The sequence below is a fragment of the Strongylocentrotus purpuratus genome, unplaced genomic scaffold (assembly GCF_000002235.5).
Source record: "Strongylocentrotus purpuratus isolate Spur 01 unplaced genomic scaffold, Spur_5.0 spur5_scaffold_20, whole genome shotgun sequence".
Taxonomy (NCBI): domain Eukaryota; kingdom Metazoa; phylum Echinodermata; class Echinoidea; order Camarodonta; family Strongylocentrotidae; genus Strongylocentrotus; species Strongylocentrotus purpuratus.
Genome location: NW_022145606.1, coordinates 5,811,092 through 5,824,412, shown reverse-complemented (window position 1 = coordinate 5,824,412; position 13,321 = coordinate 5,811,092). Strand labels below are relative to the sequence as shown.

The following is a 13,321-nucleotide window of genomic DNA, read 5'->3' as shown; positions in this document are numbered from 1 at the left end:
CTATATCCCATTACCACGAGCTTAATGTGTATTTAGGGGACTTAGGGAGAAACACTCCCCAGTGTTATGAGGAGCTTTTGAAGAGGATCCGGCCAAACAAGCAGCTTCAAGTGCATCTCGTTTTACTCGATGATTATCATAATACTATCCATTCCTTCAAACTTCTCCTGCATAAATGTATGTTTTATAAGGAGAGCAATGTGTTATGTTGCTCTCTCCTCATCCCCTCACCCATCCCGAACTTCGGACACCCCACCCCCTTTCTCTCCCATTCTATCTTTTCTTTTTTACTCCCTCTCCCCTTCCCACTTTTCTCGATCTTTCTCCCTCTTTCACTTCTCTCTATGTATACATCTCCCTATCTCTCTCTCTCTCTCTCTCTCTCTCTCTCTCTCAATATATATATATATATATATATATATATATATATATATATATATATATATGTATATATCCCTATCTCTCTCTCTCTCTCTCAATATATATATATATATATATATATATATATATATATATATGTATATATCCCTATCTCTCTCTCTCTCTCTCTCTCTCTCTATATATATATATATCCCTGTGTGTCTCTCTCTCTCTCTCTCCTTCCTTTTCACCACAAGTACATGAAGAATTTATCTCTTTTTCCTTTTACTTTGTTTCTTTCTTGTCTCATATCGACATTTAGCTCAAACTTTCATTTCTCACTCGAATTTCACTTAAAGGAAACCTAATCCCCTGATACTTTTTTATTTACAGTGAGAGGTTTATTGTTTTCTTGCCCATTAATCTACAAGATTCCCCACCAAAGTGTATGAGAGATGTATATATCAAGAATAATGTACAGTTTCTTAGCACGGCATGGGCATCGCCATTTTCTTGATAACGTATCTTATTGTGCGTAGGCGTCTATTTATTAAACGTATACAAATTCATGGATGCTTCCTTCTCAGGTGTGTGTGGTGATGAAGCATTTCATTCACCTCCTATTATACAAAATTTGCATAAATAAGTTGTTTCTCTTTTGGGGTGAGGGTTTCGCATTAATGAAAAAGAGTTGTCAAGTGTTATATTTTTAAATAAAAAAGTTACAATTGTTTCGCTGTAATATGTTTTTCAACAAATACATTTGTTACCTTCTCAGGTATGATTTCTCCTCATTGAAAAGGATACAAGGTACGTCACCTTATCGGTAAAATGGCTGCGGCAAGAATATCATAATATACATATTATATATACCTCTTGTACACTTTGGTAAGGTATATTGTACAGGAATGGACAAGAATACATCTTATTTATCTTCATTATCAGAATACCATCATTCATTTTTTGGGGTGAGGTTCCCTTTAACACAAAAAGGCTATTAGGCGTGTGCGAGTGTTTGTATTTGTTTATAGCTTCCGATTGTATACATACACTTAATATTTTTTGTTATGCTTGTGAAGAGAGGATCGAAAGGCTAGAAACATTGACAAATTATTTGGAACAGCATGATCACCAAAGTTGATAAATAGCACCTGGAGAGATAGACAGCTTCGTCTCCGTGTTATCCGTATACAAATGCTTTCAGATCATAGATTGTCAGAGCTAGCCTCGGCTTAAGGCTTTAAAGAATTGTGCTAAAGTGTCAAATTAGAGTCTGGGTGCCATTTCATAATTTTTTGAAATCAATAACAATGATTAATATCTATAACAAATTTTCTATCAGCCAATCAAATGCGACAATTTCAGTAGCTTATAACATTTATTGTCACGTGTTACTGATACCGAGTTTTTTTAAACAGGACTCTGTGCGTGTAGACTAAGAGCGTGTTTATGCTTCACTTTTTCTGGCCAGAATCAGGCATCTGTAACGCGTTTAGTTTAAAACACGGTTGCGTCCATGCTCACTTATGTAGAATCACCGAAAAACCGACGGCGATCACGATCGCCGATCGTAAACTCACAAAAAGATGCGTTTACAATTTGTAAACGCGTTTAAATGGGGTCAACGCACTGACCTCTAGTGGGTCTACGTAGCATGCCCAGTCAAGGTTTGTGAATCCAGCTGCAAGGCCAATTAAGGCCACACACGGAGAATTGCCTGGGGAAGCCAGAGAAGTAAGCATGAACAGTACATCATGGAACTGCGATCACGATGAGCGTTTACGATTAGCGTTTCAGATCGCTCATTCTGCCTTCAAAATTTAAGCATAAACGCAGCCTATGTTTGATCTGCAGATTGTTACACGTCTCCTGATTATTCTCAGCCTCCAGAAATAGGTTGGATAATTTCAAAAGGATTACTAATACATTACAAGTCCCTTACGTTGATTGCAGCCACGTATTGACTCGTCTACATAAAACATCGAGCAGATCAAAATCTATTGCAGTAGCTAGCCGATGGGTCGTAAAAAAGTAAACCGAAAAACACCGAACGAGGCATGGTAGGCGAGCGGTCATTGAATTATTCAAGGTTTCGTGTAACGTGTATTGTATTTCTTGTATAATAAGGGATATTATAAATATATCATATCACTATATTAAAAGGGTAAAATCCGTGGACAGTAGCCTTTTTAAAGAAAGGGAGAAATGGCATTGGTAATAGACAGGGGAGGGGAGTGAGTGTGTGTGTGTGTGTGAGCGTGTGTATAAGGAGTGTGCGCGTACGTGTATGCGGATGGGGCTGGTGACAGGGTGGAGGTTATAGTCCAGACATGCACCTGTGTGCCGTTTGGTCTCCGCAGTAGGGTGGGGATGGTGAGGGAGGGGGGAGGGGTGGGGGGGGGGGGGGGGTGAGCACCGGTTCCACCCTTTGTCGGTACATCACAGTAATCATTTCCTTTCACTCTTCTTTCGATCCTCACCGCCTATCCATACATCTACTTTCTCTCTCTCTCTCTCTCTCTCTCTCTTTCATGATTTCTTTCTGGTTTAAATTTTCTTTACCCCTAAGTCTATCACCGTAATAGTCTATACAATCTATCAAATTATCAGAAATGAAGTCTTCAAGAAGATGGTGGTCTATATCTCGTCCTCATGTTAATTTGTCCGTCACTCCCCCTTTCTCTGTTAGCTCTTTTTGCCCCTATCCTCGCATTTGCAGTCTGTAAACTTCAGTCATCGACTTTTTGAAGACGATAATCACGTTTTTTTCTTCTAGTCATCAGGAAAAAAAATGAAACAAGTACCTACGTACATACATCTAAACATACAGTTGGTCTTTGAATACTCAATTCTTTTCAAACTTCATCAACCTTGGCTCTGTTTCATGAAACTTGTTATCAACATCAATAACAAATCCTTACATTTTGTAACGAATTTGCTCACAGCCAATCAAATGCCACGATTTCAGTAGCTTATAACAGTTACCGTAATTTGTTATTGATAAAAAGTTTTAAGAAACAGGGGACTATTCTTTTAAGGAAATTTCTGATCTTGAAACGATCAAACCTGTTACAAATCTTGGTTCCGTCCTTATACTTTGGCATTGTTTGTGCACGATTCATGTTTTCTTATCTTTCTCGATGAATGTTTTCTACAGGTGTTTCCATTGTGTTCCACACTCTATGCATATTACTCATTCCTGATCAGCCTTGAATCATAAACATTCTATCGACCCCCATTGTCTGCGAAATTTCTAGGACAATATTCTCAAGATGTCAAGCGGGTCAAGATGCTCAGGGTCGACAGCTCATTTTATTTGTCATTGGCTCTAGTGCAACTATAGCGTGACTCAGCGGTGTTATGTAGACATGGGGAGTGTTTCACAAAGGCCAAGGTCGACTTTAAGTTGTCCTTAACTGTGGCAGACCATTCATGCCACTGTTTGCTCTCACCATTATGATATTAAGATAAACAATTTTCCTTCAATTATGAATTATCAAAATATGTGAATTATGTAGCTTGTCGACCATGATATGTACATCCCTTGATGGTGATAGAAAACCGTGGATGAACGGCTTGCCATAGTTAAGTCCCATTTAAAGTTGATGTTAGTCTTTGTGAAACTCCCCCCGGCCTTGTATATTGTGGAAACAAATACATATACATGCAAACAAATCCTTACAAGACATCAAAGGGCAACTCTTGGAAGTATACCGAAACTTTGATCTGGTCGCTCACCTTCCAAAGGAACGTCACAAAATGATTCGATCGTATTTGTTTAAAAGAGGCAAAACAGGTTTATGCACAAAGAGATTGGAAATAATTAAATTGAGTGAACTCAGAGAGACAATCGGAAAAACTAAAGGAAAATCATTGAGCTATTGTTTAAACTGATCATCTGAAATTGTTTATAAGCGAAATAACACGATCTTGATATCTGGAAAATTGTTCATTTTGAAGTACGAGTTTACTGAGCTACGAAACCTTTGTATAACAGAATAAGTTCCCCGCAATGATGGTTAAATCTTGAGGTTTGGCTTAAAGAAATAGACATTTACTTGGCTAGGCATCTTCTCATTATAAAAGACTTCTGTACGATGAGCCGTTACTTTCATTCTCTCTTTCTGCTACTATAAACCAATTTCATTTGTCTCAGAGTAATTGGTTTTGAGAGTTTGGCCGACCCGGTTAGGGTTTGGCACAATATGGCGACTACTGATTTGAAGGCAAGCATAAAAGAAAAGAAATTCAGAAAATACACAATGTTTGGACTACTTGAAAGCAAGTTGGTCAAACTCTATGTATTAATGGCTCTGCTTTCAATTTCAATTTCAATTTATTCATGTTTCCAACAAAACATTACAAATCAATTATAAGCATTTAAAACAAATGTAAGAAATATATGTTGAAAAAAAAGGGGTCCACTAAAAAATAGTGCTTGTACAAATGTGAACACCTCAAATGGTACTTTGGAATAATGAGTAATTAAATTAACTAATCCGTAACTACAAAAGGAACTACAAAATAGGGGAAAGAAAATAGGGGGATGTCAACAGAGACGAGAAAGGGACAAGACAATGCTTTACACGAAAAAGATAGAAGAACATGGTCATAATAAGCCAGTTTACGGTTGCAGTCTGAGCATGAGCAGATAAAGGTCATTTGTACAAAAAAAGGTAAAACCCACAGAGATGAATACTAGATATGCGCTCATGAAAGTTATGTGACAATATTCATTTATGCACCAACGGTACATTCTAAGATACTCAGGTAGAAGTATTATTTTCAAGAGGGCAAAAAAAAAGGTATTCATGAAGCATATCTAGGACTTTGGCAGTTATTATTCTAAGATGCTCAAAGTGAAACTTCTCCATGTGTAAAAGATCTGTGGATATTTGGGGTCATTTGTACCTTGTGCTATCTGTAAACTCCGTTATACAAAGAGTAGACAATGTCAGCCTGTCGCCCGCCCTCTCGCGGCATGACACCTCTTACTCTTTTGGCCTGATGGATTTGCGCAGGAGTAAAGGGGAAGGGTGTTGATGTATTCAGGAAAGAAGACGATTAGCAGGAAACCAAGTTTGTCCTTTGTTCATCCGTTTAGAATTATCTCTACTGACGTCTTCGATTAGTTTTCTTTACAAAGGTTGCCAAAAGAAAAGTATATGTATCTTTTCTTGCCAGGCAAATATCGCATAGACTTAGACTTTACAATGTGATTTGTTTTGAGACCTCGACTCACCAGTTTCTGATGTTCAATATAAAAAGTAAACTCTTAACTCACTTATTATTGCTCTGATTTATTTCAAACTTTACAGTTTTTCTGCTTCAATACAATACACTCTTCTAAAACGTTAGACTGCCCAATAAACGAAGAGCTTATTTCTCAAAGGAGCTATATCCACTTTTGATGAAAATTTAGTATTGATATCGAAACATTGTTAACTTTAGTACCCGTCTTTGAAAAACATCATTTACCTATATTTTGGGAGCAATTATGAAAAAATTCACCTTCCAATATCACTTTTCCATAGACGTCTGTACACAATCTGGTATACAACTTCTTTTTTCGCCGAAGTTACAAAATGGATCTAGCTCCTTTTGGAATTAAACTCTTCAGGATTAATATAGATGAGGTTGTGCGATGCATACTACGGTGACAATACATTCCTGGTCATTTGATGTTATTTATTTGTTTGTTTGTTAGTTTGTTTGCTTGTTTGTTTGTGTGTATGTTGTTACTGTTCGATTTGCAATGATCGAGATGTTGACTTTACCCCCACGAACCTTTCTTATAAACTAAGCTTTGTGTTAAGCCCCTATCAATTTCTATCATCATAAAAAGAATAACCTTTCTTTGACAGTTAAGGACTGGAACAGTCTTTCTCCCTCAATTGTAGCCCAACATTCCTTAAATACTTTGAAATCTGCTCTTGAAACCAACTTAAAACCAGCGCCTTAAGTTGGTGGCCGCACACGACGACACACCTCCAGTTTAAACACCTTTACGGCGTCTTTTGGAGGAATCCTACAAAGTACCAAGTACCATAAAGAGTCCTGAATAAGATGTTGCATTTGGTTCAATTTCGGTCCCAATTTCTTTGCAATGTATAGTTTACCACCGAAGATGGCGGCATTTGCAATTAAAGATCCGAGTCATCAATACACAGAGTTTGGCCTTTTTGGTTTCAGTTGGCTACATCATGGCGTATGCTAGATTGTTTTGTGCTTGCCCACCGGCCAATTCTGTCATTATCATTATGCTAAACTCGAACCTAGTCGACCAAACTTTCCTAATCAATTGCCCTGTTGGTTATTAATCATGCATTTTGATTTCCAAACTTTCAATCGTTTAATATTTCCAAAATGCATAAACAACTAGTCAATATCTTTTATTGTGAACCAAAATTACGAACACGAGCTCATCGAATACACTGTGCTTTTTTCTTCTACTTACCAATAGGTGGCGTATAAATCGAGTTTTGATGATGACCAACAACTCGTAACAGCAAGCACCGAAGTCTGCACATTACAGAGATGCGCATGCGCTCTGTTTTTACTTCTGATTGGTCTAGGCTGCCTAATCGGTGCTGGTATCGGTCTCTACATTCATATTAATAACCAGACAGATCCTACTTTGATCATCACAGCAGTAGGCCACCCAGTAAGTCAATACCCTTTTTTTTAAAGAATAATGATAATCGATATCATGTAAAGGAAAAACAAGTCATACTTGGCTCTCCTCTAGGTCGATTGTCTATTTGTTTACTTTCAAGTGCATATTAAATAATATGGTGATCATACAAAGGAAAAGACTTTACTGATAACAAGTCGATTATATGATATATATTTTCACAAAATGAAAGCAGAAAACTGCATCATAAGCCAATGACAGTTCACTTAAATTAAGACTTAGTAAGAAGAAAGTTAGTATCTTAGTAAGAACAAGAACCGTCGTTATACATTTCACAATTTAAACGACAGAGGTAGTATCAGAAGATTATAATTTGTTATTTATTTATTTATTTTCTTTTGTTATATTTGTTATATTCGGGTTGGGGTTCTGTATTTGTTTTCAGCATGTGTCGCTCTTAAATTAAATACGAATCTCTTTTTGTGGGAGGGGAGGGGGGGGGGGGGGGGGGGGGAGGGTCAGTCTCCAAGCCCCCCCCCCCCCCCCCCCCCCCCCCCCTTGAACCGCTACTGGTAAAGGATAGCAAACAATTGCCCCTAACCAGCATCTCTTAGATGTGATATTCATATGCATTCTTTAGATATTCATTTTAACCGATATTCCATAGCATAAATAACGCTTTTTATTTTACCGAACCACTATTTTTCTTTTAGTATGGGAATGACGCCCTCTATCCGCCAGACTTCCACAGGCCATCTCGCTTCGGTGGCCACATGGATCGTCACATGCCTGAGTTTCACCACGGGTCACGTGGTTTCGAGCCGATGCGCCCACCACCACCACCACCTCACTTCCCTCACGGTCACCCTCCTATCATGGAACGCCCCTTTGGTAATGACGGTTTAGAACCTCCCTTCGGGCACGACGCGCTGGAACCTCCCGGCCCTGATGGTCCACGGACTCGCCTACACGAGAGACCCCCTGCTCCACCGGGACCTCTCCCTGGTGGTCCCCCTCACGGCAGGCGGCCTGGATCAGAAGGTTCCCGTAGGCTCGGACCTGGGTACGACCTACACCACGGCGGACCCGTAGATCACGAGCACGCTAGACGACGGGGGAAAGTCAACAGAGCTTACTATCATAACAACCTACCATAATCGACACATCGTAAGAACGTAATTCTTATCATGCCACAGGGCTAATCCCCATTGTGCCAAGCCCCTAATCCCTGCGTGCCAAGTTTATTTTGAGATAATCTGATTAACGCGATGGTTCTATGAATAGCGCGTGCAAAACACACAGCACAGTTCAATGAGCATGAACAATAACTGGTAATACGAATGCGTACAAGCATGCATAAGGCACTGAAGCAATGGCTCTCTCGTATGTACAAAGCACTATAACGGTAGCTTGTGTGCAGCCTTATGGCAAGCTTGGAGTTAAATACACTGATTGATTCATTAGTTGATTTTATTTACCAAATGTAAAAGAGGACATAAACGATGAAACGACAAATTAATTCGGAAGGAAGACCCTAATAACTGACCAAGTCCATTGAGGTTGATTCTATACATTGCAGCGATACACATTTTGTTTATTTTCTTCGGGTTATCATTATACTTTAAAGAGTTAACACTATTCCACATGCTCCAATGTTAAAAATGAAACTCGTTTAAGATTAATATTTGATCATTATTTTAATAACAAACTGAAATCAACCACAACTTATCACTATATTGTTAACTATAAGGCTCTAGTGCATTTTGGCTAGCGTGATACCTAATACATAAAGCAGAGTTTATGTTTACATTATCAAAAACGACCTGATTTATAAGTTCAAGGGTAATTACTTTAACGAACATTTTAAATATATTTTAAAATGCAACATATTATAATTTGCAAGAAAGATTGAATAAAAGAAATCGTGAAAGCTTACAAATTAACCATCTCCCTCTAACTTCTTCTTCTTCTTCCTCCTCTTCTTTTTATTCTCCCATCTGTTTTCTCATGCAGCTTAGATCTTGAAGATTGTCAGCTTTCTGAACGTGGAGGGCGCTCTTCGATGTTTTCTTTCTTCCGGTCACAGACAAGAGTTTATGGCTCCTCGAGACGTCACTTCACCACCACTCCACAGTATGGCGGTCTATACAGAGGGTTTGGCCAAATAAGTTTAAGTTGGATACAACATGGCGTCTATTCTTCTGTTTTGTGATTGTCCCACAGTACAGTATCCGCCTTATTGTGCCCGAATCATTACGGGTTGGCCAAACTGTTCTAGTCAATGGCTCTGGTTACCGATATCATAGAGCGACCTCAACGGCCAGGGATGGGCGCACTGACATTACATTTTAATCACTAAGAAGTGCCTTGTATATTTGTTGTATATTACAGATTTCATTACAGTTTACAAATTTTAAACTTCTTTGTGGATTCGGGCTATCGTGTCTATGCCGATGACTTGGAAATTAGTTGTAGATACGAAAACTGCTGAACGTATAGTTACGAGGTTATTTCAGCATTTCCTTTTCCTTCCAAGCTTGTAATATGAAATTGAGTTTAAAAATAAATATTTCCTCCATTTTGTATGATGTATCTCATGCTATCGCTCATAAGAAAAAAACAACACACAACATGATAAAGATTTAGTAGAGTTCTGGTCAAAAGATAATAATATTGTTAAAGAAATGAAACTAATCAGGAAAAATGTATTGGTATATAAATGTGATGTTTAAGAATAACAAAAATGATTATAAATTAATTTATGCTCGCCGACATGGACATATAAATGTGTATATGAGACTACCCACTTTGGAGTGAATGTTTGGCCACATTTGCAGCTACTTCTCACCTTAAATATTATTAAAGTTTGTCTGGTTACAATAAATTTACATAATCTCTCTTTATATTTGTATACACAAACATAAATCTGACATATAAGTTAACCTTTAATAGAACGCAAACTTCTCTCACGCAAACTACTCCGGTTGACGTTCCGATGTAGATAACTCTAATTAGAAAGCAAGTCTGAATGTTCTGTTAACACAATTCTAAGGCTATTATTGGACAGACATAACTGCGATATTCGCATGAAAACTTGAAAGAATTATTTGGAAATACAGAGAATCGAGGGGGAACATAAAAACAACCTCGTAGGCCTATCATACGTGATCTCAAATCAGAATATTGGTCTGACTATCATTTTCATGTTGACCGTGCGTTCGGACCTCACACTCGTTATAATGACGTCATAAAGAGTAGAGGCAAAGCATTAGCGGAAATGGTAAAGACTTTCACGGGGGCAAAGTCATTCAAAAACATAATATTTTAAATAAAGAGTAAGAACGTATTAATTCCAAAATATTGTGCAATACATTACATATGATCTTGATCGATCACATATATATGACGTCATCCATGGTATAGTGCCATGGTATTTTACACTATACCATGGATGACGTCACGGTTACATCATAGCAATTTTATGTTTGGTCACATGATGCTATGTTGACCAATCACTGGAGAGAATTTCATTGGTCAAAAATATATTGTGCACTATATTACATATAATCGTATGTAAATGAATATGAATCCTTTCAGTTATTTGAATATAATGTACAGAAAGCATGAAATATAACATTGGTAAATTTCGTTGAATATTATTGCATGTGAAATGAAATATATATGTTGTACATACAGTAGGGCACTTTTAGCGATCATGTTATGATCAAACTCACGTAAGAGTTGATGCACCTTTCTTTTAAATGTAAATAGTCCCCCTCCAAAAAGTTAAGCGACTCTAGTTAAATTAATGATATTTCTCTTGTCATAAGATGATCATCACTTTGTTTGGGATTATTATAAACTATGCTTATTATATTTATAATAATGACACCATATTTGATAGGATTCTCCAGCCAAGGAATCAGCAGTATATCATATTAAGGGGGTAGTCAGAAATAATAATGACGTCACGAAGAGTAGAAGCAAAACACGTTGGCTGAAATGGTAAGATCTTTCTTAGGGGCAAAGTCATGCAAAACAAATAAGATATTGAATAAAGGGTAAAAACATATTAATTCAAAAAATGTTGTGCAATATATTATTGATATTGTTGTATCGTGCACTACAGAGCAGCCGTACACTCGTCAAAGAAAGAATAATGCACAGCCAAACAATATTAGTGCATTCTGCTATGTTTTACTTTTAACCTCGCCCCTTATATTGATGTAAAGCACATTCCATGATTACAAATCATAACAATTCAAGCAAGAATAACGAAACTTTTTAATAATACTTAAAGGGAGTGTATCATGATGGGACTATGTGTCAACACACGCGAAACCGAAGCGTGAGTAGAACTTCGGTCCGTTTCGCGAACGCTAGCGCGCGCTGACCCAGTTAATCAAGTCCATTCGTTTACGTGTAGTTGTCCAAAAGAACACGTAGATGGCGTTAATCAGTATTTCCTATGATACACTCCCTTTAACGGTACGATGGTTATGGTTATGAAAGTGAGATATAATTAATCAAACTTGAGATTCCAAACTTTATTTGATGAATTTAGTTTATTCCACTGACTTAATTACATGCCGCATGAGTTGCATGGAAATGGAAAAACAGTAAGGATACAATCCCAGTTTAACAGTTGTTCTTTGATCATTCTTAGAAACAGAAATTCCAATATCAATAATCATACAAGATCGTCTTTATTGTTTAATGTGCACATTATTATGTTATAGCGTGTAATTATATATGTTTCTTCTGTAGTTATTTAGCACGTAAATATTATTTCGGTAGTAGCTAATTTTTGTAAATAAAATGTCTTGATCTAAGAGAATTTATTAAATTGTACAAACAATCTATATACTCTTTGTTGGTTGTGTTTTTTTAAAATAAAAATGAGTCCTTTGTGGAATAAAGCAAATAGTACACATGCCATTTTCCGAGACAGACAGAGAGAGAACAGAAAAATAATCAGCAAATAGGGTCGTCTAATATACCGAAGGGGGAAATAAGTGCAACATACAAATAATGGACAATGATAACAATTTCCAGAAGCAAAAACATGAATAAATCAATAAATGAGTGAATGAATAAATACAAATAAAAAAAATATGAGCCCCTCCGCCCAACAAAAAAATAACTGCACTGAAAAATGAAAGCAAAGATATAACACTTTGCTTGTTCTAAAAATTTAACAAATTTACAATTTGCTTTGCTCACTAGGCAAATCGAAGTCAAATTTCCTCATCATTAATTTGATTCATATTCACTTTAATTTGGGCGTGTGCATATGACGAGTTTCATTCCAAAAGGAGGTAAATCAACTTTGGGTACTTTTGAGTGAGTTTTTTTGGGTTATTTCTGCACTTTCCCTTTAGCCATGTAGCTTAACGTTGTTAGATATGTTAAAGGTGTCACCCTTGTTTCCTGTTTAGTAATTACATATAAGCGTAGTAGCATACACATGCTTTAGCAGTCACGCAAAACAAACACTGGCAAATTATTATTCAATAAAATCTGAGAATGTATACTATTATCTAGATCTATTAGGAATAAATCATTGTCAAAATAATTCCATACATTGGGGTAAACAAAAAATAGGCCTATTCCAACTTTTTGAGCAACAGTGTAAATGAAGACGTAACATTAGATATATTGATATATGTAACTACTATTAAGAATAAATCATTGTCAAAATAATTCCATACATTGGGGTAAACAAAAAATAGGCCTATTCCAACTTTATGAGCAACAGTGTAAACTAAAAGACGTTAAATTAGATATATTGATATATGTAATTAATTACCAGGAAACAAAATGTATACATTTGTATGGTATGCACGAGCTATAATTGTCTACTTTATATAATACACATCTGTAATCTACTTTGTTCAAGGTCAAGTTGGTGGCCAGATGCTAATGATGAGTATTGATTGATTGCTGGATCGATAATTAACTGGCAATTCAACTAGTAAATCAATTGGTAAATCAACTGGTAAATCAACTGGAAATTCAACTGGTAAATCAACTGGTTAATCAACTGGTAAATCAACTGGTAAATCTACTGGTAAATCAACTGGTAATTCAAATGGTAAATCAACTGGTAAATCAACTGGTAAATCAACTGGTATATAAACTGGTAAATCAATTGGTAAATCAATTGGTAAATCAAATGGAAAATCAAATGGTAAATCAAATGGTAAATCAACTGGTAAATCAACTGGTATATCAATTGGTAAATCTATTGGTAGATCAACTGCTAAATCAAATGGTAAATCAATTGGTAAATCAACTGGTTAATCAACTAGTAAATCAACTGGTAAA

General features: G+C 36.6%; 1 long non-coding RNA gene across 1 annotated transcript; it reads left to right on the top strand.

Annotated features, from left to right (window-relative positions):
- The first annotated feature begins 6,801 nt into the window (after nt 1-6,801).
- On the top strand, nt 6,802-11,856 carry LOC105446664. Its single transcript, XR_004065483.1, has 3 exons — nt 6,802-7,024; nt 7,708-8,161; nt 9,008-11,856. It is a non-coding gene; the product is annotated as an uncharacterized LOC105446664 (long non-coding RNA).
- The last annotated feature ends 1,465 nt before the right edge of the window (nt 11,857-13,321 follow it).